Below are 26,068 nucleotides of genomic sequence, written 5' to 3' on the forward strand. Positions count from 1 at the left end.
GGTCACATAGCTACTGCCAGATGTCCGAGGTCACATTTGAACTTGGGTCCTCCGGACTTCAGGGTTGGTGCTCTGACCACTGGGTGAAGCTAAATAAGCCCGAAGGTGCTGAGAGCCCGTTCCGCAGCGAGAGGCAGAAGCAGCCCTCGGGGAGTCTGGAGCCCCCGAAGGGACTTTGTCCTCAGAGGCTGGCCCCGGGCTCCGTCCCCACAGAGGGAGCCAGGACGTGCGGCGGGGCCCGGGCAGCCGAATGCCATCAGGCCTGTTCCCAATGTACCGAGGCGCAGACTGAGGGCCGGGAGGCCCCCCGAGTGCTGGCCCCCGGCCAGTGCTGGGGCCCCGGTCCTTCCATTCCGGGGTCCGCCCCGGCCCCCTTCCCCTCCCCTGCCACCCCCGCCCGTGGGGGCGCGGCGCCCTTCCCCGGACGCGCCCCTCGGCCCCGGGCCCAGCGGCAGCGGGGGCGGCTCGGGTCGGAGCGCCCCGGGAGGGCGCAGCCGGGCACCTACCTGCGAGCTGCGGGCCGGGCCGGGCCCACGTGCGCGCCCGCGGTGACAGCCGGCCGGGGGCGGGGCCGCGCTCCCATTGGAGGGCCAGGGCCCGGGGGAGGCCGCCCCGCCCCGGGGGCAGCGCCCGGCTCGGGCCCCGCGCTCCCGGCTCAGTCAGTCCCCAGCCGCCGCGCCCGCCGGCCGGAGCAGCAGGAGGCGGAGGCCGAGGGGGCCGGAGCCGGCCGAGACCATGCGCTCCCGGGGCGCCGCGGAGCACCGTAAGGCTGGGGCGCCGGGGGTCGCGGGGCGGGCCCGAGGGGGGCCGGGCACAGGTGCGGGGGCGCGGGGCCGTCATCCCAGCCCTGGCAGCGGCTGCCGCGCGGGCACGGAGGGGGGCGGCTGTAGAGTTGGGCTGAAAGCAGCTGAGGCTCTGGAAAATGGGGGGGGGGGGGAGTGGCCCCGGGCGAGGCTGTCCCGGCCCCGGGCTTTGATCCTCCCTGGGCCAGAAAAGAGCCATTTGGAGCAAAGCGAACTGGCCAGCCAGGGACCCCGGGCCCGCCAACCTTTAACCCATCTAAGCTGCAACAATAAAACAAGCCCCCCCCCCAGACCGTAACCCATTTAAACTACAATATTAAACGACCCCCCAATACCCAAACCATAACCCATTGAAACCACAACAATCATAACCCCCCCAAACAAAACCCTAACCCATTTAGATTACAACAATAATAAAACTCCCCAAACCCCCAAACCCGAATCCATTTAAGCTACAATAACCCCCCCCAAACAAGGCCTTAACCCATTCAAACTACAATATTAACCCCCCCCATACCCAAACCCTAACCCATTGGAACCACAATAATAATGAAACTCTTCTCCAAATTAAAACTTTAACCCATTTAAACTACAATACTAACCCCCAGTCCAAAACTTTAATCTTTAAGCTGCAACAATAATAAAGCTCCCCCAAAACGAAACCTTAATTCATTTAAACTATAATATTAAACTCCCCCAAAGTACCCAAACCTAAACCCCCTTAAACTACAATGATAACCCCCAAACAAAACCTTAATCCATTGAAACTACAGCAATAATAAAACTCCCCCAAACCAAAACCTTTATCATTTAAACTACAATAATAAAATTCCCCCAAACCCCAAAACTTTAGCCCATTTATACTGCAATAATAAAACAACTTTCCTCCCAGAATACCCCAACCCATTTAAACTACGATAATAAAGCACCCCCCAAAACCCCCAAACCCATTTAAATGACAACAATAATAAAACAAAACACCCCTACCCCGACCCCCCCAAAAAACCCCAACACCTCCGGGATAGTCAGGTACCACTCCTCTAGAGACCTTTGGAAATTTTGGAACCATTAAAATCCTCTTTTTCCGAAATTCCGGGGATTGTCTTGTCTCTTTGACCCTTCCCCAGTGTATCCCTCCTCCCGCCCCCCCCCCCACCCCAGCCTCAAGTCTTTAACAACAGGAAGTTCTGTTTTCCCCTCTATCTGTGGCCTCCCGTCGCGCTGTGCCACCCACTCGGATCAGCCGGGATCTCCCGGGTCTCTCTCTCTCTCTCTCTCTCTCTCTCTCTCTCTCTCTCTCTCTCTCTGGGTATCCCTCCAGGCGCTTCTCCTGGCCTTTCCGTGGGTGGCAGCCGTGCTGCGTCCGCCCTGGGCCCACCTCCCGACTACTTAGTCTCCCTGGGAAGGAAGCATTGTTTCCAAGAGGTGCCTTACCGAGTCCGGGCACCTGTGGTTGGTTGCCCGACCTGGAAAATTGGGGGCAATTTTTACACACACCCCCAGCTGCGCCCCCCCCCCCCCCCCCAGCCTCCAGGCCGGACAGTGCACTGTCCAATGAGTGTGATCCTGAACCAGAGTGTCTTCTGAAACTGGAGGAAATATGGGTTGACCTTAGGGACACCTGGGTTCTTCCAATAGGAAATTCTCGTATTGAGCATTTCTGTACTGGGGAGAGGGGGTCTTTTGTTGGAGGTAGGAGGGAGATTGGTAAAAGGTGCTGCCAGAGACCCAAGAGGCCTTGTGGTTTTGCTGGGAGTTTGGACATCTGTTGCTGATGCCTGCCCCTGCTAGCTTTAAGATATAAATTTTCTGATGTGGTTTCAGTTAAAGATGAAATAATTCCTTTCCCCACACCACCAGAGCAGACAGGTCTGCCTGGGTGTGCCATAGGAGAGCTACAGTAGCCCCCTTGCCATTCCTGGTCTGGGTTGGCACAAGCTTCATTCCCCAGGGCAACAATCTTGACAAGTCTGTTGCTTCTCCAGACCTAGCCGATCCTATCAGTTCCACTCCTACCCTCACCTACGCCTCTATCTGAGATCTTTAATTACTAGGAATCTGCAGTAATAACAGAGGCACCAGAGTGTGTACGGAATCCAGATTATTAGCCTCCACTAGGTCTGCTAGGGTTTTTTTTTTTTTGACCTGTTTCATGGATTGAGATTTCTGAGGGTGAATCCTTAGTAAACTGGAGGCAATGTCTTGCTTCAGGACTAGGTCTTCTTGCTGTGGTTGACTTCTCCATGGGACCATTTGCAAACTTGTGCCATTGGGTGGGGTCCCTGGGACTGAGAAGGGCTAGAATAGAGGAAGACCCGTGAAGCTGCAAGAGCAGTTCAATTAGTATGTCTCAGTTATGGGCAGTGGCAATTATGCCACTGGCAACATGGTCTCCCCTTGAATAGTGCCTCTGCTACAGGAGATTACAATGAGAGCAATGGACTTGTTTATAGTTTTTTTAAAATTTGCAAAAGCCTTTTTTATTATACATCCACTCAATTTAAGTCCTTCCTGAAACCTTATGAGGCTAACTCCTATGGATAGGATCACTAACATTTTTATTTTACTAACAATTTATTTTTTTTATTGTTTTTGAATTTTGCAATTTTTTCTCTCCCAATCTCGCTTCCCTCCATCCCCACAGAAGGCAGTCTGATAGTCTTTACACTGTTTCCATGTTATACATTGATCTAAATTAAATGTATTGAGAGAGAAATCATATCCTTAAGGAAAAAAATAAAATACTAGAAATAGCAAAATTTCATAAGATACCTTTTTAAAAAAATTAAAAATAATAGTCTTTAGTCTTTGTTTAAGCTCCACATTTCTTTCTTTGGATACAGATGGTATTCTCCATTGCAGATACCCTAAAATTGTCCCCGATCATTGCACTGTTGAAATGAGCAAGTCCATTAAGATTGGATCACTAACATTTTATAAACAAGGAAACTGAGGCTGAGAAAGGTTAAAAGAACTTGTCCATGGTCACAAAGTTTGGAAAGTCAGAGGCCAAATTTGAACCCAGATCTTCCTCACTTTAAGTCTTAAACTCTTTCCATTTGCCTGTCACTGTTTCCAGGGAAACTTGTTGTTAATAATTATTATTGTCACAACCAACATTTACATAGTGCCAGGAGGTTTTCAAAGCACTTCTCACAACAAATGTATAAAAGACATACTATTTTTATTCCCATCTTATAGATGAGGAAATCTGAATCTGGAAAACGGTCGAATGACTTGCTCAGGATCACACAGCTAGTTAGTGTCTGAGATAGGATTTGAACTGAGATCTCCTTGACTCCAAATCCAGTGCTCTAACTAGGTCATCCTGCCTCTTGACTTTATGCTCCTTGCTTTGAAACCAGAAAAGGGATCATCGGCATGATGGGAGGGCTTTGTCTCAGGAAATCCCTCTCCCCCTGGGGGTTGTGTGTGTGTGTGTGTGTGTGTGTGTGTGTGTGTGTGTGTGTGTGTGTGTGTGTGTGTCTGCTAGTCTGCTTGGTGCTTCTGATGCCAGTTTTGCTGTCTGATTTGTCTACAAGGGCAGAGGCCCACACATGTGTTTAGATAAGAAGTTTTTTTTTTAAAGGAGTATGTGTGGACTGACTTCAGTAATCATCAGCTTGTAAACATGCTGCAATAATAATAATAATAGAAATATTTGGTGTGCTCAGCCTTGCCACACTGGTTTGTGGCTGAGCTGAGAGGGTTGTGAGCTTAGCACATGGGGCTGATGGGGGACTGATGTCATTGTAATCCCAGCTTTGAAGTTTGACTTAATCAACCACAGTAATTATAACATTCTAGCCCAAACACTTTAGGTACCAACTGGCTGTATATAGAATCTTGTATACTGTTTTCTCTCTCCTTCCTAACTTCTCCCTCCCATGTTCCTTCCCTTGGGGCCTTAAGGAATGAAAGGCTTCCAAGATGCTTTTTTTTAGTGTGCTTCCGACTCAAACTATTCCTCTCCAATCTCTGGTGACCTCCAGCCTTGGCTTGATAATGACAAAAAATGTTAGCATTGGTTGTCTTTTTAAAAAATCTTGCCTGTATCTATTCCAAAAGAATGTAGTTGTGATGATAATGATGTTTGTCCTTCATTCTTGAAGAGGACCATGACATCAGGGAGGTGACTCCATGACAAGCACATGAATTGGATTTGAGGTGAGGGGGTCTTTGCTAAGTCACCAACCTCACTTTCTCCTCCAGAGCCATCAGAGCCTAGTGGTCACATATGAATCAGGATGACCGGAGATAATTCTGGGAGGCAATCAGGGTCAAGTGACTTGCCCAAGGTCACATAGCTAGTAAGTGGCAAGTGTCTTAGGCTGGATTCAAACTCTGGTCCTCCTGACTGCAAGACCAGTGACAAGACACTCACTGTACTACCTAGCTGCTGCTTAGTTGAAAGGCAAAGAGCATTGAGTTGAGATGCCAAAGGTCTGAGTTCTAATGTTAGCTTTGCCACTTCTGAACTTTGAGACCTTTGGGCAACCTCACCTGACTTGGGCCTCATTTTCCCCATCTGTAAAAATCATTCAATCAAGTATTTATTAAACACCTACTATATTTTAGGCATTGTCCTGAACATGGGGCATGGGGTTTATGCTCTAGGAGCTTATAATCTAATGGGAGGTTTGAGCAAGATAGTTGTCAAAGTCCCTCCCCACTCTAAATCTTCAAGATGGAATCCATTAATATTTTGTTATTGTTGTTGATATCTTAGTAATTGAGTTTTCTGGGCAGTGGGGCCCAGACATTATCAATTCAGCTAGTATTAAACCTCTTCTGTGTGCCCAGGATCTGTGAATAGACAGTGGAATACAGTGACAAAAAAACAAGAGAAGCAATGTGACTCTATGGAAAATGCATATGGTAACCCTTGCTGCCCTCCCTTTCTCCCTAGACTGTTTGCAGGATTGAAGGATTTTTTTTTCTTGAGACCGGGTCTCCTGTTTCTGTGCAGGCTTGACGTGCAGTGGCCATTCATAGTCCCAATTCCTTGACCTGCACTTTTTACAGTCTGGGCTTAGTGAATCTGGCACTCCCTCCTCCAGGGGTGAATCACTATGTTGACTTAACACTATCCTGACTTTTGCTGACAAAATACAGGCACTTGATTGCCCTAGCTTTGCTGAAGCTCAGAACTCCCAAGCTCAAGCAATCCACTAACCTCCCAAGTAGCAACAAAGATTTTGATTGTAAAGTTCTGTCCAGGTGGGCTTCTGCTGTTGGAATGTTCAGTTGCTAGGTGGTGCAGTGGATAGAGCACTGGTCTTGGAGCTGAAGGAAGGGAGTTCGAATGTGACCTCAGACACTTGATACTTACTAGCTGTTTGACCTTGGGCAAGTCACTTAACCCTGATTGCCTCATAGCCAGGCTATCTCCAGTAACCCTGATTCATATCTGGACACTCAACCCAGATGACACTGGAGGAGAAAGTGAGGTAGTGACTTAGGACAGCACCCCACCCCTCCCCAGTCTAATTCATGTACTTGTCATGGCATCATCTCCCTGATTTTGTGGTCTTCTTTGAAAATGAGGGACAGATATTATTATTATTATAGCTTTTCCCCAGTTAGTCGCTCCAAGAGGCTTCATATTTAATATCTTTGTTTTAAAAGAAATTTTTATTGAAACCTTTAATTTGTATCTATCATAGTTCTTTTGAATTATTCCTTTCTTCTTTCCCATTATATCTATCCCTTGGAATAAAGGAAAATATTTAAGTAAAAGCAACTGATTCTGGGACAGAACTCAAACAGTATATGCTACCTCCTGTCCTGGGAGTCATAGGATCATAGCTAGGTGGAATCTCAGAAGCCATCTCACTAGCTCCCTTTTTCAACAGATGAGCTAACCGAGTTCAATTTGAATTAAATTACTTGTCCAAAACATTACACAGGTACTAAGGGACAGAGGCAGAATTCAAACCCAGGTTCTCCTGACTGCAGACTACTCTTTTCTATGAGTCATGATGACTCCTGTGACTGTATAGAGGTTGGGGGTACACTTCATTTTCTGTTCTCTGGGACCATTAGTGGATTTTCAGGACTCAACATTGCACTTCCTTTGAGTGAGCTTTTCAGTTACTTTGTTGTCATTGTTCTTGTGCATTTTTTCTATTGGTCTTGCTGATTTTGCTTTGCATTGGTTCATACAGATCATCCCTGTTTTACTGATTTCTCCATATTTCTTCATAATATTTCATTACTTATTCCTTTTTATATTTGCATTTAGGAGACTTTGACCAACCTATCTAGAAGGGTCTAGGCTGGCTGCACTTTGGGGAAAATATACATTTATGCTTAGATGGCAAGACTGCTGTTTGAACTTTGAGTTTTACCTTGTTGTGAAAATGTACATACAGGCACATACCCACACACAAACACATACCTCAGACACAGACACACACACTGACAGACACAGAGACCACACACACACAGACACACACAGACACACACACACACACACACAAACCCCTGGGATTTCTTAAAAGTCATAAAGGGGTGGGAGTAGGCAGGGAAAGGGAAGGCGTGAAATATGTAGCCTTCTTTCCTTCCTGGTTCCACCACCTCCCCTTCCTTCCTAAGAGCTTCATTTCTTTCTGGGATCCAGGAAATGAATCTTCCGAATGCTAGACTTGATTAGATTTTATTAAGTATGGAAATGGTCATTAAGCAATCCTTTTTCCCCCCTTTTTTGTCATAACAAGAGAGGATGTCCCCCAAATTGGAAAACCCTTGAATTCCCCATACTGTCACTCCTAAGATACTGAGATGGGCATGGCCAGGGAATGAGGGAACTAGAGAAGCACTGAGAAGATGGGGCTTACAGCTTCCTTTTGGGAAATTCGGGATTACAGAGTTCTAGACCCAATGGAATATAGATCCATTCCTTTTATGTTTTGCTGGAGATCAGAGGTTGGGGGCGGGGGGGGGGGGGAAGGGCTGTGGAGAACAGATAGCATTTTATTTGTTCTGCCCACCCCAATACCTTTCTTTTCTGTTTGTATTCACTTTAGCTCTTCTGAAAATTGTAAACATGACTGGTTGTAGCTGATAAGGAGCTCCTTCCGAAAATGCTGAGGCACGAGTTCTCCCAACCCCCAGCTGGGCAGGAGTGATGCATCATCAAAAGGCCTCCATGGCCCAGATTATTTCAGCTCTATAACCTTGATTCTCTCCCAATTTCCTCTTCTTGGAGCTGCCTGTCCCCAAAGGCTGGCCATGAGTAATAGCCAGGATTTATACAATTCTCCAGGCAGAAAGACTTTCCTCTGCCTTGAACCCCACTAGCCTTTCGAAACCTCACTCTTTGTATCTTCCCTGGCTGTGTACAAGAGTCTGGGCACTCTTAAAATCAGGGCCTTTATTTGACTTTGACTTTCATAGCACTTCCCATAATTCCATGCATGTAGTAACTGCTTGATGAATGAATGTTTGTTGAATTATAGAATGGTGGAACTGGAGAATGATACAGTTAGAAAGTGACCTTAGAGGACATTTGGTCCGACCTCCATGTTTTCCATGGGGGGGAATTGAGGCACAGAGAGGGAGAAGTGACTTGACCAGGGTTACATAGCTAGCTGCTTTTCCTAACTCAAAGTTTGGTGTTCTTTCTACCAGATAAAACTCTTAACATATCACAGAATCACTCTAAAAGAAAAGGGAGAAAGATTTGTTTCATTATTGATTTACTGTCCCCACCATATCCCCTTCAAGAAAACAAAGGTTAGTTCTCCAGTTTTATGGTTCCTCTCAGTTCCTACAAGTAAATTCATTGGGGTGGGTTGTGGTGCTGCTCTGTTGTTTGGGGGGGGGTGGTAGAAGTACTTAGTGCAAAGTTATATTTTTAGATTTTTCTTTTTTGGCTGACTATGAACTGGACAGACTTTTACCCTTTGTAAGGTCCAGGGAATTTTCTGTTTTGTTTTCTCAAATCCCCACCTTAATACAGTTCGCCCAAAGGTTATGAATTATGAAGAAAACTGTAGCAATGGCATTCTTTCCCAAATGCAGGGCAATTGCTTTTCAGGGAACTGAGAGTGTGGGCTCTGGATGCAGACCTAGTCTCTCATCTCTGTTGATTCATTCTGATCTCAAGGGCTTTCCTTTGGAGTGAGAGATGGCGGCATGGGGTGGGCTGGGCTGTGGTGTAGACACAGTCTTGCTGTTATTTTGCCATTCTGGTGGATGTGGCCCCTGACTCATCTAGTTTGTTTATCAATTAGGGAATGACTTGAATTCTTGTAAATTTGATTCAGTTCTTTTTTTTTCTTTTTTTTTTCTTTCGGTTTTTGCAAGGCAAATGGGGTTAAGTAGCTTGCCCAAGGCCACACAGCTAGGTAAATTATTAAATATCTGAGACCAGATTTGAACCCAGGTACTCCTGACTCCAGGGCCAGTGCTTTATCCACTGTGCCACCTAGCTGCCCCAATTCAGTTCTTTATATATTTTAGAAATGGGACTTTTATCAGAAACACTGGCTATAAAAATGTTTCCCAGCTTCCTGCTTTCCTTCCAATCTTCTTTGCATTGGTTATATTTGTCCAAAAAAAATTTCAATTTAATGTAATCAAACTTAACCATTTTGCATTTCCGAATGTTCTTTATCTCTTGTTTGGTTATAAATCCTTCTCCTCTCCATAGATCTGATAGGTATATAATTCCTTGCTAAGACATCATATTCTATTGGGGGGACATGTTAATAACCAGGTATCTACAAGATGGATATTGGGTGGATGGGAGTTATGTCAGAAGGAAAAGTAATAAATGGTCAATGAGACCTGGCACCTGGACTGGAGGTAGGAGAGACTAGACAGAAAGACCAATTTTACAAGACTGTTGCAGTAGTCCAACAGAGAGATGATGAGGAACTCTTATTAGGGTGGTGGCTCCATGAGTGGCTGTGCAGAAGGAAGATGGCACTTGTGGACAAATGACAACTTTGGCAATGCCTTGGATATGTGGGATTTGTAAGAGGAGGTGAAGCTGACACCTAGTTTTTGAGTCGATTAACATAGGGGAGAATGAAAGAGGGGAAGGTTTTAGGGAAAAAGATAGTTATACTTTTTCTAATATTTTAATATTATTTAATTGTAATAATATTTTAAAATATTTTAGAAAAATGGTTTTTGTTTTCAATGGGACATGCAGTTGGAAAGGCTTAAACTACTTACTACTTACTCCTTCCCCAGCCCTCTACTAGGAGAGAAGGGGCAGTGTGGTATAGTGGATGGAGTGTTCTATGTAGAATTTGAAAGACCTGTATGAATCCCTGCACAGACTTGTTAGCTCTTTGACCCTGAGCATGTCACCTTCTACACCTGTTTCCTTGTTTTTAGAATATACTTATAATACACATTTCACAGTCTTGTGAAAAACACATGAAGATAATGTGTTTAAAATGATTTGCAAGCCTTAAAACTGATATTGAATTTAAGTTATTATGAAGCCACACTGCCTTTGGGCTTGTATATGATAGGTGCTTAATAAATATTTGCTGAATTATGAGAATGCTGGGGAGGGACTAGGAGAGGCAATTTTAGTAATAAGGTTAGATTGAATTTGGATCCAAAAAAAAGCCCCAAAACTTTATCAGAGAAGACAAGGTCTTCCATCAACTTTTTCAGATCTCCAGGCTGAACTAAATAAATTACATGTCATGGAGCTTCTGTGCTGGTTGGCTGTGAGTTGAATCTGCCTCTTGGTTATGGACACTGGCTGGGTTTTGGTAAAATAAATGGGAATAAAAGTCTTGGTTCAAAGACAGTGACCCCCATCTTACTTGTATAAACATCTATCTCTCTAGTTCTGCTTTGCCTTTGGAGGAACAGGTCGGGGGCGGGGGGAACAGTGGAATGAGTCTGAATCAGCATTGAAGAGAGCATCAGGGCCATAGCATTGGCACTCACCCCTTAACCCTGTTTGTCTCAGTTTCACACAGCCAGGGGCAAGAAGAGCCTTGAGTTCATTAGCCACTTAGGCCTAAATTCAGGATAAGACCCCCCCCCCCCCCATGGAAAGCTGAGTGAGTAGAGGAAGAATTTAGTGACTGAGCAAAACAATTTCCTTTTAATTCCCTTTCGGACTGGCAGGTGAGTGGGCTTATTTGTCCTTGAAAGGCAAGAACTGGGTCAGACCTCTTCTCCCTCTGCCCAGGACCTGCTCCATGGAAGCTCTGATTTGTGAAATGCCAACTGCCTCCAGCTCAGACTTCTTGCAACTACAGCCTTGAGGAACTGTACTCTACAATGCTTCAATCTCTCCCTTCTAGGTTAGACAAAAGCAAGGGAAACTGAGACTGTCAGGTTAGAGGCCCAACTCATAGACTCATACATTTAGAGTGACAATGTAGTCTAACTCCTTTTTATGGAGGAGGAAGCCAAGACTTAAAAGAAGTTGAATGATGTCTTCAAAGTCATGGGGCTAATAAGCATCAGAGGCAGGATGTGAACCCCAGTGTTTCTGATTCCACTTTGCTGATATGCCTCAGCTATTTCTGTGAGATTGGAAGGAAACTGAATTGTGTCTCTGGAAAAGGATGCTCTGTCTCCGGGTTCCTCATTGACTGCTCTCAAGGCAGGGGAGAGTGAGAAATAATTCCACAAGGCCTGTGCATGCTGTTGAACAAATATTCCTTCTTTGTCCTTTTTGGTCTTCACAGGCTGCCTACAATGTGTGACTCAGCCACAGCTTAATCTAATAGCTATTCATTGGGTACCTGCTATTTCCAGTCCTGTACTGGACACTGTGCAGGCAGAAGGCTGGACCTAGAAAAATTAAAACCATTCCCATCTCAGCAACAGGGATGGAATTTATCACAGGACCTAGCCCCAGCATCCTCCCTCCTGTGCCCTTCTTCTCTTCCTAGGACATGTAGAGTCTGGTTGGGTTAGCATATGGCTTTCTTCTATTTCAATTAGCTAAAATACTAGTTGGGTAAATCACTTAAGTTTGCTTGCCTCAGTTTCCTCATCTATAAATTGAGCTGGAGAAAGAAAAGGCTAACCGCTCCAATATCTTTGCCCAAAAATCTCCCCCAAAAGGGATTGGGTAGGATCAAAAACATCATTTTAGACCTCTCTTTAAAAACACCCACTAGCCAGCCCACTTATTCTGCTTTTTGCCATGGTACTGTTTATTATATTATGAGTGGTGGTGGATGTAGGAGGGTGTTCATCACCCTATCCTCTTCCAAGTTTTTTTCTCTCCAGGTCTTTCCTGCCTTCTCCAGGCACCTTGAACCCCTTACCAGTCAGCTGCCCCTTTTGTGGGCTCTGGATGCTTCTACAGCAGAAAGGAGTCCTTCCCATTTAGATTCACTTCTCTATGGGGCTGAGTGGGAGGAGGGCAGGGAGGCAGGCAAGCAGGCTGGCCTGGCCTGGCTGGTTCTGAAGCTCCAGCTTGGGCCTCAGCTGCTTATGCTGCTCCCCTCAGAAGCGTTCTGCAGTACTGTCTGTTTATTGCGGAAGCCTCATCTCTATCTGCCACATGAAAGGAAGCTTGGTTATTTTTAGAGTTCTTAATTGGCATAGCCGAACAAGTACAATTTAGGCTGTCCCCAAATTTCATTTCTCCCCTCTCCCTCAGTCTCCTGATTTCTTATACTCTCATCCCATTTCCCTTTTCTCTCTCTCTCCTCTTTCCTCCTCCTCTCTCCTATCTCCTATCCCTCACTCCCTCCCCTCTTTCCTCCTCTCTTCTCTCCTTTCCCTCTTCCCTCTCTCCCCTTCTTTTCTTCCATCTCTCTCTCTCTCTCTCTCTCTCTCGTAGCCATTAAAAAAAACAAACAAAGCTGCTTGTTACCAGACAGAAAGACCATATATGTGCACATATGAGAGCAGAACTTAAATTGAGTAGTCCAGTTGCAATCACTTAAAAAGGTAGGAGAGAAGGGAAGGCTCAGCTGTTTGTCTCGAGCCAGATGATTACATAGGGAGCATCCCTTTTCACAGATTTAATTTACTGCCCCCCCCCAGACCTTGAAGCCCCTTTGGCAGAGGGGGTTTTTATTCTAGTATTCCATCACCACCATTCTCCTCCACTGAAGCCAGAAAATCTAATAGCTTACATTGGTGAAGTGCTCTGGCATTTGGTCCTTTGAAGGATCTTCCAGTAGCTAAAGCAGGCATTATTCTTGCCATGGATTTTCATGGTTGAAAAATTGAAGTTCAAGAGATTGAGACTTGGCTTGGAGCCACATAGCTCTGATTAAATGGTACAGAGCTAAACCTGGAGCTGGAACCCAGGTCTTCTGGCCCCAGATTTCATGCTCTGGACTGTCTCTCCTCTGCCAGCTCCTTCCACTCCCCTCCTCCCATCCCCAAAGTTTGGTCTGTTGAGTCATTCAAAGAAAAGCAAAAGACAATTGCTGCTCTCAGGCTCACAGTCTCTTGGAGAGGCAGCTTATGCAAAGAAACAGCTATAGCCATGCTTTCCACATATATGCTAATTGAAGCAAATCAAGGAAGGGAAGACACTGGAATTAAGAGAGATTGAGAATGACTTCCTGTAGAGGGTGGTATTTCAGCTGAAACCTGAGGGAAACCAGAAAGCAGAGATGAGGAGAGGGACCATTCAGGTCTTGAAGATGCCCAGATCTAAGAGGCAGAGGGGCTTCCTGGATCAGCCAGTGTCATTGACCAAAGATTGTGAGGTGGGCAGGGGAAGGCACCACTGGGTTAGGAGATATCCTGAACACCCAACACAGGTAGTCCAGTTCCTTTTTTTTTTTTTTTTTAGTTTTTTTGGGGGGCAAGGCAGTGCGGTTAAGTGACTTGCCCAAGGTCACACAGCCAGGTAATTATTAAATGTCTGAGGCTGGATTTGAAGTCAGGTCCTCTGCTCTGTCCACTTTGCCACCTAGCTGCCCCCAACTTAGTCCAATTTTAAAGTGGGACAGTGGGAGTGCCTGAAAGGGTTGAGGTGGGACCTTGCTCTTCCAGACTTTTTTTTTTGGTAAGAAGGGCACCCCACTTTAGAGTTAAAGAATCCTGGTCTCCAGATCCCCAAACTTCCTATAGGCTTTGATGCACCTAAGTAGTTTGCTCTAGTTTTTAGCAATTCTTGTTGTTTGGAAGTTTTTCTTCATGAGGTCCCAAGACAGTTCAATGACCAAAAGGTATAGGACATAGAGTCAGGAAGAGGTGAGTTCAAATCTTGTCCCAAACACTTAACTAACTCAGATCCTAGACCAGTCACTTAACTTTGCTTAATCTCAGTTTCCTCATCTGTAAAATGAAAATAATAACACCTACCAAATAGGGTTTTCATAAGGATTAAACCAGTCACTTAACCTTGCTTAGCCTCAGTTTCCTCATCTATAAAATGAACATAATAATAGCACCTATCAAATAGGTTTTCATCAGGTTTAAACCAGTCATTTAACCTTGATTAGTCTCAGTTTCCTCATCTGTAAATGGAAAATAATAACACATACCAAATAGAGTTTTCATAAGGATTAAACCCAGTCACTTAACCTTGCTTAGCCTCAGTTCCCTCATTTGTAAAATGAAAATAATTATAGTACCTACCAGAGTTTTTGTGATTAAGCCAGTTACTTAACCTTGATTAGCCTTAGTTTCCTCATCTGTAAAATGCAAATAATAATAAATCAAAATAATATTGAACAGGGTTTTTGTGAGGATTATGTAAGGTAACAGAGGCAGTGCTTTGCAAGTCTTAAAGGGGCCAAATAAAATGCTCAGGATGAGCATGTTTGCTGTTACCACTCAAATCTATATACTGCTATTGTAGAGAAGAATGAGTAACTGAGAAGCTTCAGTTTAGCCTGGTCTATGCCGAAAGGGACTGAATGTGCAAGTTGTCTGGGAAAATAGCTGGTCAACCTTTAGGGAGTGTCTAGAGTGAAAACCATGGGAACTTCCCAAAGCAATGAGAGGGGGCCAGTTAGCTTTCTAGGCAGTCATATTTAGAGGCCAACTATTTGAAATGATTCTGGGATTGGGGTTGGGAGGGGAAGGAGAAGAGAGGAACTTTTCCCTTGTGGGAAGTAGATTTCTCTTTCTGGATATCATTAAGCTTCTGCCTTGGCCCAGGCTAAAGGAGAAGTCTAGTCTTTGTTGATATCTTTTTTAAAAAATGATCTTTATTTCTGAATATATCCCTCCTTCACCTAGTCTTATCATTTATCACAAAGGGTAAAAAAATGAGGGGAGTGTTTAGCAAATGAGGGGGGGTGGTTTACAAAATCAGTTAGGATACTAATTATACAATATTCCATACCCATTGTCCCTATCTCTTAAAAAAAGAAGTGAAGGAGATTCATTTTCTCAACTTTTTAAAAGATATTTTAATTTTTTCCCTAATTACATTAAAAATTATTTAAGGCAATGGAGTTAAGTGACTTGCCCAAGGTCATGCAACTACATAATTGTTAAGTATCTGATGTCAGATTTGAACTCAGGTCCTCTGGACTCCAGGACCTGTGCTCTATGTACCTACCTGCCCCCCCCATTACATTTTTTTTTTAGGTTTTTCCAAGGCAATGGGGTTAAGTGGCTTGCCCAAGGCCACATAGCTAGGTAATTATTAAGTGTCTGAGACCCGATTTGAACCCAGGTATTCCTGACTCTAGGGCCAGTGTTCTATCCACTGTACCACCTAGCCACCCCTCCCCCATTACATTTTAAAACTATTTAAAAAATATTGAAAAATTTGGAGTTTACATTTTCTCAGCTCTTAAAGGGGCCAAAATTGGACATTAAAATTAGCACAAGCTTTGGTTAATTTCTTTTTATTTCCACTTCCACAGTTGTAGTCAGTATGTTTATGTCTTTTCTTCATTTTCTATACTCTAAATCACTTCATATAAGCCTTGCCATGAGAAACCACTGTATTTTAGGGGATGAAGCATCTAGGCAGAAGGTAAAAAGTACATCTTACAGAATATTTACCTCATTAATGGTGATATTCCAATGAGTGAATGATATCTAGGGAACCATATTGGTGCCATAAATGCTGCCAACTCACTCACCTTGGACTTGCCTTTGCAGTGATCAATGTGATATAAGGATTGGGAGGGTATTATTAAGTTGGACTCTCACATATTAAATTACCTTAAGGGAAGGAGACTTCTGGCTTGGAATTGCCTATGATGTGCTCCACCTGAGAGCAATCTCCACTTGTAGGCACTGGAGAACTATGGAGGATTTCCAATATGACAGTGAGTGTCAAATGGTTTGCAGATGCAGGGAAGGGAGCCATAATAGGCTGTTACAATAATTCCTGATGGCCTTGACTGAAAGTAATCTCTTCTTCTTCAGAATTCTCATAGTAAGTTGCTGGAGCATCTCCTTTCCACTTAGCATATCTTCCCTTACTATCATACTTTAGAATGTATCTTGTCCCTTTAATAGATTTGATTCTAAGCTTGTTGAGAACAGGCTTGGTTGCCCCAGCACCTAGGCCTAAGAACCTGGGTGGAGGACACTCATAAAAGTTGCTTTGAGTGAGGAAAGAAGGGTTTCAAAGCCTGGAAGAGCCTGAGAAGGAACTAGGATGAGGGTGTGGGTGAGGCTGGGAAGTAATTGCAGTTGTTTAGGGACTAAGGCCTTCCTGGGTGGAGGACCCCTATATTACAGGAGGGTTGTAACACTTCTTTTAGAAATGGACAGCAGACGTGCCCAGTGGAATTTTTTCCCCCATTATATGATTTATTTATACATTTGCTTAGCCAGCCCTTTGTTTAAAGCTCAATTTGGGACCTAGCCTTGGGCAGAGTTTTTGCCTTTGGAACCTATTGAAGGGGGATTTCTTTTAGCTCCTTGTCTGTAAACTTTGTCCTGAAGGAGTGCACCATTTCCTGGAGCCTCAGGGTAAATCATTTATGAAGTCAAAACACTTTTTTTTCTTTTTGGTTAGGCGATGAATGGACCATTGCCCAGTTTTATTTGTTCTGTAAATTTAGACTTCTTTTTTTGCTGAAAATTTTCCCCTGCTCCACTTCTACCACTTAATAGCTATATGACAGGGGCGGCTAGCTGGCATAGTGGATAAAGCACCGGCCCTGGAGTCAGGAGTACCTGGGTTCAAATCTAATAGCTATGTGACTTTGGGCAAGTCACTTAACCCTGATCACCTCTCTTTCAGGGCTATTTCCAGTCATCCTTACTCTTTTTTTTTTTTTAGGTTTTTGCAAGGTAATGGGGTCAAGTGCCTTGCCCAAGGCCACACAGCTAGGTAATTATGAAGTGTCTGAGGTCGGATTTGAACTCAGGGACTCCTGAATCCAGGGCCAGGGCTCTATCCACTGCGCCACCTAGCCGCCCCAAGTCATCCTTATTCATAGCTGACAAATGGACCCAGTTGGCTCCAGAGGAGAAAGTGAGGCTGGTGACTTTTCAAAACATCCCCTCATTTGAATTCATTTGACATGCTTGTCATGGCATCACCTCCCTGAAGTCTTAGTCTTCCTGGAGAAAGAAGGACAAACCTCATCCTTAGGTCTGCCTCAGGCATTGTCTGGGTGCTGCTTGGAGACCCTTGCTCTTGGAGGGTGGTTGTTCTTCTGCTCTTTGGGGAGCTGCTTCTGCCCTTCTCTCTTTGCTTTCTAGGGAGACATTTTGTCTGCGGATGAAACTCATGCTCTTTGTTCTCCATGTTAGGAACCGGGTGACTTTCAGTGCTTAGATAGAAGATGGTCCCCACCTCAAGGGTCTTGTACCAGCAAAGATGACAAAATAAACACTGTTTCTCAAATGCTTTATAGAGATGAGATCCAAATGTTAGGGGAAAAAGAAGATGGGTCCTGAACAAGAGATCTGGGATTTCCTGGAAGGACTTGCATTTGAATTAAATTTTAGAGAAAGTGCCCACCTGTATGGGTAAAGAGAGTTCTTGATAAAATTTCAGGCTCAGTTCTTATCATTTGTGCCTTTAATGGTTATTGGGACTGAAAGATGGAAAGGGAAGGGAAGTTCCTGAGCCAAGGTAACTTGGTGAGTTACATTTGCTTTTCCTAGACAAGTCCTTATTATCATTTTAAAACTTTGAGGACCTATCCTTGTAGATGCTTCCCATTAATTTAGATTGCAGACCTTTCATGACAGAACAGAGCCCTTGGAATGGCTTCTAGCTCTGGAAGGGATCTTAAAGGCCATCTAGGTTTACTCCCTCATTTACAGAAGAGGAAAATGAGACCTACGAAAGCAAAGCAATTTGCCCAGGATCACACAGGTCACAAATAGCAGGGGTGAGATGTACCTTGTAAAATCTGCATTTTGAGAAACAATCTGGAGAAGTTGCCTTTTAATAGTGGGGACTGGAGCTCAGTATGGGACCATTAATTCCCTCTTTGAACACTCATTGTATGTAAAATCCTGTATTGGGTTAGTGGGGAAATAGATTTAACTAGGGCAGGGTAACTGGCACTTTTCTTAGGGTGCTGAAATTTAGAGGGCACCTGTACAACTTGAACATGTTAGTGTAGAAACAACTGAGTTTAGCCATTTAGCTTCCTATTTATTATTTATTAATTATTATTATTAATACTAACCATACTTCCTCCCTCAGGGTTCTTTCTTCCCTCCACTCATCCCAAATTGATTTGAGGGTATTTTTTTTTTACTGCTTCTCCTGGATACAAAAATTGCTGGATAAGGCACTGGGGTGGAGTTATTGAGAACCTCTAGTAGCTAATTAGATAGGGCTGCTGTGAGAGGTGCATGGGGTTCTGAGGGGTTGCTGGAGTAGGCCTTCTTAGGACCTTGAGCCCTAAGAAAATTGAGGTGTTTCATTCATTGTGTACTTGTTGGCTCAGGTGACTCCTCAGAGGTCTGGGATCCTAAACAGATGTTGAGAAGACCCTTTCATTCTTTTCAGGGAGTCCTACTGTGCTCTAGGGATATGAGTATGAAACTCATTGACAATTAAGGGCGCCTTGGGAGCTATTGAATCTGGAGGCCTCAAAGCAAAAACTATTTATTTTTCTCAAGGCCCAAGATTAGATGGCGACTATTCCAGACCAGAGGTGAAATCATTTATATAAATCTCCTCAGCATTCTTGTTCAGACACAGGAGTTTCTCATGAGTTATTGTTTACTGGTGTTTTTAAAATGGAAATTGTAATTTCTAAAGGAGAGTTGCAGGTGGGAATGATAACTAATGTTTATATTCTGCAGATGCATGATGGGGGTGTCCACCTGCATCCAGGTGATACAGTGTAAATCCCCCCTTTGCTGGAATCTTCTCTCTTCCCCAGGACCCAAGCTTCAGGTTACCTTGCTCACCATGTAGTCATCAGACTGTTTTCAGCATTAGACTGCATCTGGCTGCATTTCCCACACCTTGATACCTCATCCATCCCCAATTTGACTTTCATATAAAGCACTTATTTTCAAAAACTTTTTGAAGAAAGGCCTCAAAATGAACAGATGTGAATGAGTGAACAAGTCAACAAGCACATTAAATTAAATATTGTATCCTGGGCACCATGCTGTTCTCTGAGTAATAGGAAGCAAATTGCTTTTGGAGAAGACTTTGTCCCAAGTATAAGCTAAGCCATCAGTAAGTAATTATTAAATGCCTACTATGTGCATGGTGTAGGCATACAAAAGGAGCATCAAAAGAAGCAATATCTGGATGGTGGGAGTCTAAAGGGGAAATTCTTGTACAGAGATGAGTTGGACCAATTGATGTTTGAGGAATTCGCCAACACTTGAGATTCTCTGATAGCCTCAGACTCCTCTCTTCCATTTATACTTATATATCCATAGCATTCACTTAATTCCACAGTCTTCACTTTATATATGTATGTGTATATGTGTGTGTATGGTATATATATATATATAAAATCCATAGTCACTTTACTCTCTAGTTTTCATGTGTTTTATTCATTCACTTGGAAAATATATTAGACCCTTCCGCTATGATAAAGTTCTTGCCCTTTACACTTTTTAGAGGAGTGGGGGAGGGAGACAATGTCACACTACAGTGAAATATTTCCCCAACTTAAAAGCTACTTGAGAATGAGGATCTGATTTCATCAGGGCAGGTACGTGGAGCAGAGATAGAGCACCAAGCCGGGAGTCAGGAAGATTCATCTTCAGGAGTTCAAACTGGACCTCGGACACATATTCATTGAATGACTCTGGGCAAGTCATTTAAACCTGTCAGCCTCAGTTTCTTGGAAAAACTGGAGAAGGAAATGGCAAACCACTCCAGTATTTTTGCCAAGAAAACCCCAAATGGGACCATGAAGAATTGGACATGATTGAAATGACTTAATAACAACAATAAAAGTCCCACCTTCCCCCCTGTGATGAGTCAAGTCCAGGGTCCAGCCCATAATGAATGATCTTGTGGCTGGATTCTGTCTTTTAAGAGATGGGGTTGGAGGGAAGTCTGTTTTGACTGCAGGCCTGGGACTGATCATCTCTCCTGTTCCCAACATCCAGGAGGTCTTGATCTCATTTGAAATGAGGATCCTTGGTCATGATGCAGTTCATGTTTAGAGGCTTAGTCTGGTGAGAGGCTTCTGCTTTGGAGGCTTCATCAGCCTGCTGAGGAAGTCCATAACGTTGGTAGAATCTCCAGTTCTCTTTTTTGTGGTTTGAAAGAGACTCTGGGAAGCTTATAAAGGAAGCGAATGCCTGGTGAGCTGGCAGCGGCCTCTTGTGCGTAGTTGCTGGTTAACAAAGAGGAAACAGTTATTGTTGGGTCTCATTTTCCTGCCTAAGGGTTTTTATGCTCTCAGCCATATGGAAGGACCATCTGAAATCACCCTATGTCACCAGCTGGAGCAAGCTTCTGGACATGTGTGTCGTTTAGGAGTCTTACTGTGATTATTTGAATGTTATTAGTTTCAACAAAAAAGTGGCTCCCAGTTTTATTCTGCTAACAGTTTTTCAAAGCACACGATTCTCTTCTCTTGCCATCTCATTCTGAGAAGCTGTTTCATAACCCAGCTGGTGTTGCACATCCAAATTTTCCTCCTTCCCACACAGACTTGGCCTCTTCACTCCTATTTGGTTGTAAGATACATTGTCAGGGACACTGGGTGTGACACTAGGGGACCTCTAAAAGCAGACTTTCTGTGGGTGGCTTTCTTGGTGTGTGTGGGGGGAAGAATTTTCCCTTGTGGTTGGCTTTCACCAGAAGACCAGGGCTTTTTTTCCTCCCTCTTTCTCCAAACTTTTTTTTTTATGTCCCTAAAAGGTAGAGCCTTACATCTCTTCCTTTGCCTTCCTCCTGGCTTCCATTAGTTTGGGGACTGGGGTTTTGTAACCCCTGAGATTAAGATAAGGAAAAGGTAAGGGGGAGAGATTCATAGACCAGTCAGGGTCCAGAAAAGATACCTTTTTGGGGGGTATATTTTTTCTATTTCTGATTGTAGCATTCAAGCTAAAATATCATCTCGTCCCACCCCTCACATCTCATACTCCACAGGTAGTATCCAGATTCTCTGATTCCAACATCAATTCTCCTTTTTATTTTCCATTGTCTGACATTATTCTCCTTGAAGAAAAGATCTGAAAGCAAAGATGGCAATCTTCCTCAAAGAATTTCTTCCGGGGACAGGGGAGATAGTGTGATATTCTGGTTATTCTACCTGTTTTGGAGCCTGAATGACTTGGCTTTAAGACTTGCCCTGTGACATAGCCAGTTCTTTGACACTGAATAAATCATTTAACCTCCAAGCACCTCTCCCCAATTCCCCAGGATGAAGGTCCTGGGCAATTGTCTTCCTCTCTCCTTTATCCCCCCCCCCCCCACATACACAAACACACATTGGTGGAGAGCAAGCATGTTTACAGGACAGCTTCTTACACAGATGAAATCACAGGTCTATCCACTCTGAAAACAAAAACAAACAATTAAAGGGAGTGAAAGTTATATAAAGTAGATATGAACAATGTCCAGAAGTTAGTTCTGAGTGTGGTAGGGTATAGTGAGAGTAAGAGGACCTGGCTGAAAATCTCTTCTCTATCACTTTCTAGCCCAGTGATTCTTTAGCATCCCCCAGTGCCTCAGTTTCCTCATTTGTTAAATGATATAGGAATAGATAGCCTCTGAGGGCTCATTGTGTGAGAATTAGCACTCATTTGTTCAGTCATTTTCAGTTATGCATGACCTATTTGGGGTTTTCTTGTCAGAGGTACAGAAGGGGTTCACCATTTCCTTTTCCAGCTCATTTTACAGAGGAGGAAACACACAGGGTGAAGTTGATTGCCCAGGTTCACCTAACTGGAAAGTTGCTGAGGCTGGATTTGAACTCAAGAAGATGAATCTCCCATCCACTTCTCTCTATCCACAGAGCCAGCTAGCTATTTGCATATCGTAGAAGGAATTACCAATGGATTTGAATTCTGCCTCAAACACCTGGGTATGCCATTTCCCCTTATCTGGGTCTCGGGTTTCTTTACTTATCAAATGAGGGACTTGGGCCCCAAGACCTCAAAGATCCTGAGAGCTGTAATCCTGTGAAGGCCTTTACAAAGGATATATGCAAAGGCTTTTGCATATGAAGTAGATGAGGCTCAGTCTAAACAATAGGACTGAACGTGGGATTTCATTGAAGAGATAACCAACCACCTACTAAGGAGGATCAGCATCTTTTATGTAACTTGAGTCTTCTAAGATGACTTTCTCCTAGGGTAACATAATCATTAAGTGTTTGAAGCAGGACCAGAACTCAGGTTTTCCTCACCCTTGAGATCAGCCTACACATCTCTGAGGCTCTAAGTAGGTAAATGACTTGCTCAAGGTCACTGGGCAAGCCAGGGGCAGAGAAAGATGAATGTGCTTCTTTGGGACCTGAGTTTTCTTTCTGACAGGAGCAGCTATGGATGATCCCTGAGCCTAAAGTGATACCTTTCCCTGCTGGTGAGCATTAAGATGTCTCGGTATCTATACTTAGGATTGGAACTTGGAGGGATATAAAAATACATTTTGCAGACTGCACATGTATAACCTTTATCAAATTGCTTTTTTTCTCAATGAAGGGGAAAGGGAAGGAGAATGGGAGAGAATTTAGACCTCAAAATTTTGAAAAAAATGTTAAAATTGTTTTTACATGATTGTGCATGTATGACTAATATCAGATTACTTGCTGTTTTAGGGAAGGGGGAGGGAAGAGTAGGAGGGAGAAAACTTGACAAAAATGAATGCTGAAAACCATCTTTGCATATAATTGGAAAAATAAGTCATTTAATTAATAAAAAACAAGGAAACATTTTCATGTAATTGGAGGGGACTTCAGAAACCTTCCCCTCTTCAGATGAGGCAATTGAGGTGAAGTCCAGGGATAGCCAATGACTTTCTCCTAGATATAGTAATCATCAGGACTCAGATTTGAACCCAGAGGCTCTGATTCAGGAGGAACCAGTGTTCTTTCATGGTACCAGCCTCCCTGTATTTAATTAGGGGTATTTCTGTGGGGGGGGGGAAGGAAGGGAGTTCTCACTGGTTTTGCAGATAATGATACCTTGCAAATGATAATCTTAAGAATCTTGCTTTTATGAGATTTCTCTGGTGGTTTATGAGGAAGAGCATAAAATCTCATCCCGTGGGTGGCTGGTGGGAAACTGAGATGAGGCTGGCCTTTACAGTACTTTCTTGATGTGGTTTTTGGTTCTGGGTGTAGGTTGTGTGTTTGTACAGATCCTTTTCTTATGAGGTTTGGGACCCTGGGTGGGTAGTCTCCTTTGTCTGTCCTAGAGAGTCTTCTTGGGAAATGGTGCAATGCAGGTGGTGATAGGCAGGGAATTCTAGTTTGACCTCCAGCCCTACCTCCTGGTCATGGCCCTTCAGAAATCTCTCCAGATCAGCTATTACCTGGTGGGTAGTCACTTTGCTGTGAGGTAGTCACTTATCTTCCTGGAGTGATCTAAGGGTTTATGATGGACAGTTTAGGAGAGTCCAGCTCCCTGGCCTTTGTTGAGCTCCTCAGCATGGGTGGGGGGGAGGACAGACGTTGTTTTTTTTTCTCTTCAGAGTCCCAGAAACTGGACATCCTAGGGCAGTATTCCCTTTCCCAAGCCCCTCTGCTAATTGAGAGGAGTGGTGGGTGTGGTAGAGGGTTAATTATATATGGCTTCTTCTAGGTACTTGGACTCTGGCATGATGATGTTGACAGAAGCTTCTATTTACTTTGGGCTTTATGGGGCCACTTTCCATACATGATCTCATTTTGACTTTCAACAGCCCTGATGAACTAGTATTAAAATCCATTTTACAGTGGAGCAAACTGAAGCCCCTGGTCACCCCACCTGGGCAGGAATCAGCACCAGGTTTAATCTCACAAAACTCCACATTTGCTTTGTTTGTAGGTGTAATGTCTGAGTGCCAACAGTTTCAGGAGGCAGTTTCATTCTCCATTGTGCTTATTGGGAGTTGGATAATTCTCTTATACACAAAGGTTTTCCTCACCAGGATATTCCCTTTGCCATTGAAATCACAGATCCAGTCTTAAATCCTTCACTGTGAAAACAGTTAGTCTCATCTATCTCATCTGTAGAATGGGAGACCTTGTGATGGTTTCTATAAAAGTTATTGGATAAGTAAAAATCTCAAGAAGATGACTGTTGAGGTCGTACAGTCCAATGCCAAACAACTCAGAGGAGGACCTTTTTAAGGGTATCTTTAAGGTCATAAATTGAGAACTGGAAGTATTCTCAGAGACCCAGCTAGTCTTATTTTACAGATGAGGAAACTGAGGCAAGTAGAGTTAAGTGACTTGCCTGCAGTAACAAGAGAAAGAGCCAGCTGAGCTCTGTTCTTTTGGCTGCAAGTTTGAAACTTTTATATGGTTCATTCCCTTTCTGAGATGAAATCTTCTCTTCTCCACCCCCCAATAACCCAGCTTCTGTTTGGATATCCTTCCCTCACCTACTGACTGTGAGTGAGCCCATTCCAGATTTGGTTAGTTCTCATTTTTATGGGCAGCTAGGTAGTACAGTGGATAGAGTGCCAGATCTGGTGTCTGGAAGCCCTATTGGATCTTTGATACTTCCTAGCTGTGTGACCCTGTTTGCCTCAGTTTCCTCATTTGTAAAATGAGCTGGAGAAGGAAATGGCTAACAACTTTAGTATTTTTGCCAAGAAAAGCCCCAAATGGGATCACAAAGAAGCGAATATGACTGAAAAATGATGGAACAATGAAATTTTTATGAAGTCTGACTTCATATTTAATTGAAACCCATCATCCCATAAATTTCCTGTCATTGGTCATTGAATGAACACTTGTCATGTATGTGGTGGAACAATCCTTGTTCAGGTATGGGTTGGATTTGATGACTTCTGAGGTTGTTTCTAATTCTTTGATTCTGTGATCCTGCCCTCTGGAGCTAAATATATCAAATGAATTTCTTTTTCTCATGATAACCTCTCCTGATTGGACTTTCCTTTGTATATCTTGAAATCACACTGTAGTCATGTGCTGTAGGCAGGTTGTTACAAAGACTCTCTTGCTTAGGTTGCTCAGGATGTAATATAGCTCAGGATGATGTATGTGTAGATCACCATTTGATCATGGTGAACCAGAGTTCATCAGCTTTTGTTGAGGAGGATGCTCTGAAAGCACAGATGTAGAATCCCAGGATTTCAGAGGTCAAATTGATCTTAGAGGGCATCTTCCATCCTCTACCTGAGCAAAACTCCTCTCTATACTTCTTTAACACCTGATCACTTACCCAGTTTCCAATGGAAGACCCCTGGTGATGGCAAACCCAAGTAGTGGTGGTTTAGAAATTATATAGGATTGGCAACAATTTTGACATGGTTTCGTTTTGGGAGGGCTTTGGTCAACATGGGTGCTTCTCTTGTCTCACATTGTCCAACTTTGACCAGATGAGATTTTTATCATTTGAATGCTGACTTATATTTCATATACATGTGTTTTGCTTCATTTGTTTTTTAAAATTATGTTTTAGCTTCTGTGGTTTAAAAGAATGGGTATTAGTGCAAGAAATCATGCAAAAGTTATAATTCTTAAAGAGCACACTTAAGTGACTCTTAGAGATATTGCAGCAGCTGTTGGTGTGGGGGAGTCAAGTCTTTCAAGGGTAATTCAAGCTTATAATGAATCATGGTCATTCCTGACAAAGTGCAAAGGAAAATACACTTAAAAATGAAAAACAGTGTCAAGTATCAGCAAGCTGTTGTTTTGAAATAGTTCAATTTACCTTCATAAAGCAAAGACTTTGAGAGTGATCTGGAAGCTGAAGGGGTCATTATTATTATTATTACTATTATTATTATTATCATTATTTGTCTACATTTATCTAAACCATTGTTA

General features: G+C 43.5%; 1 protein-coding gene across 1 annotated transcript in view; it reads left to right on the forward strand.

The window, feature by feature from the left end:
* The first annotated feature begins 675 nt into the window (after positions 1-675).
* MICAL2 (microtubule associated monooxygenase, calponin and LIM domain containing 2) overlaps positions 676-26,068 on the forward strand; it is a 285,377-nt gene continuing 259,984 nt past the window's right edge. The window contains exon 1 of the mRNA XM_074230325.1: positions 676-763. The gene's annotated coding sequence lies outside the window, so the exon portion shown is untranslated. The remainder of the gene's footprint in view (positions 764-26,068) is intronic.

Source organism: Macrotis lagotis, chromosome 3 (genome assembly GCF_037893015.1).
Source record: "Macrotis lagotis isolate mMagLag1 chromosome 3, bilby.v1.9.chrom.fasta, whole genome shotgun sequence".
NCBI classification, from domain to species: domain Eukaryota; kingdom Metazoa; phylum Chordata; class Mammalia; order Peramelemorphia; family Peramelidae; genus Macrotis; species Macrotis lagotis.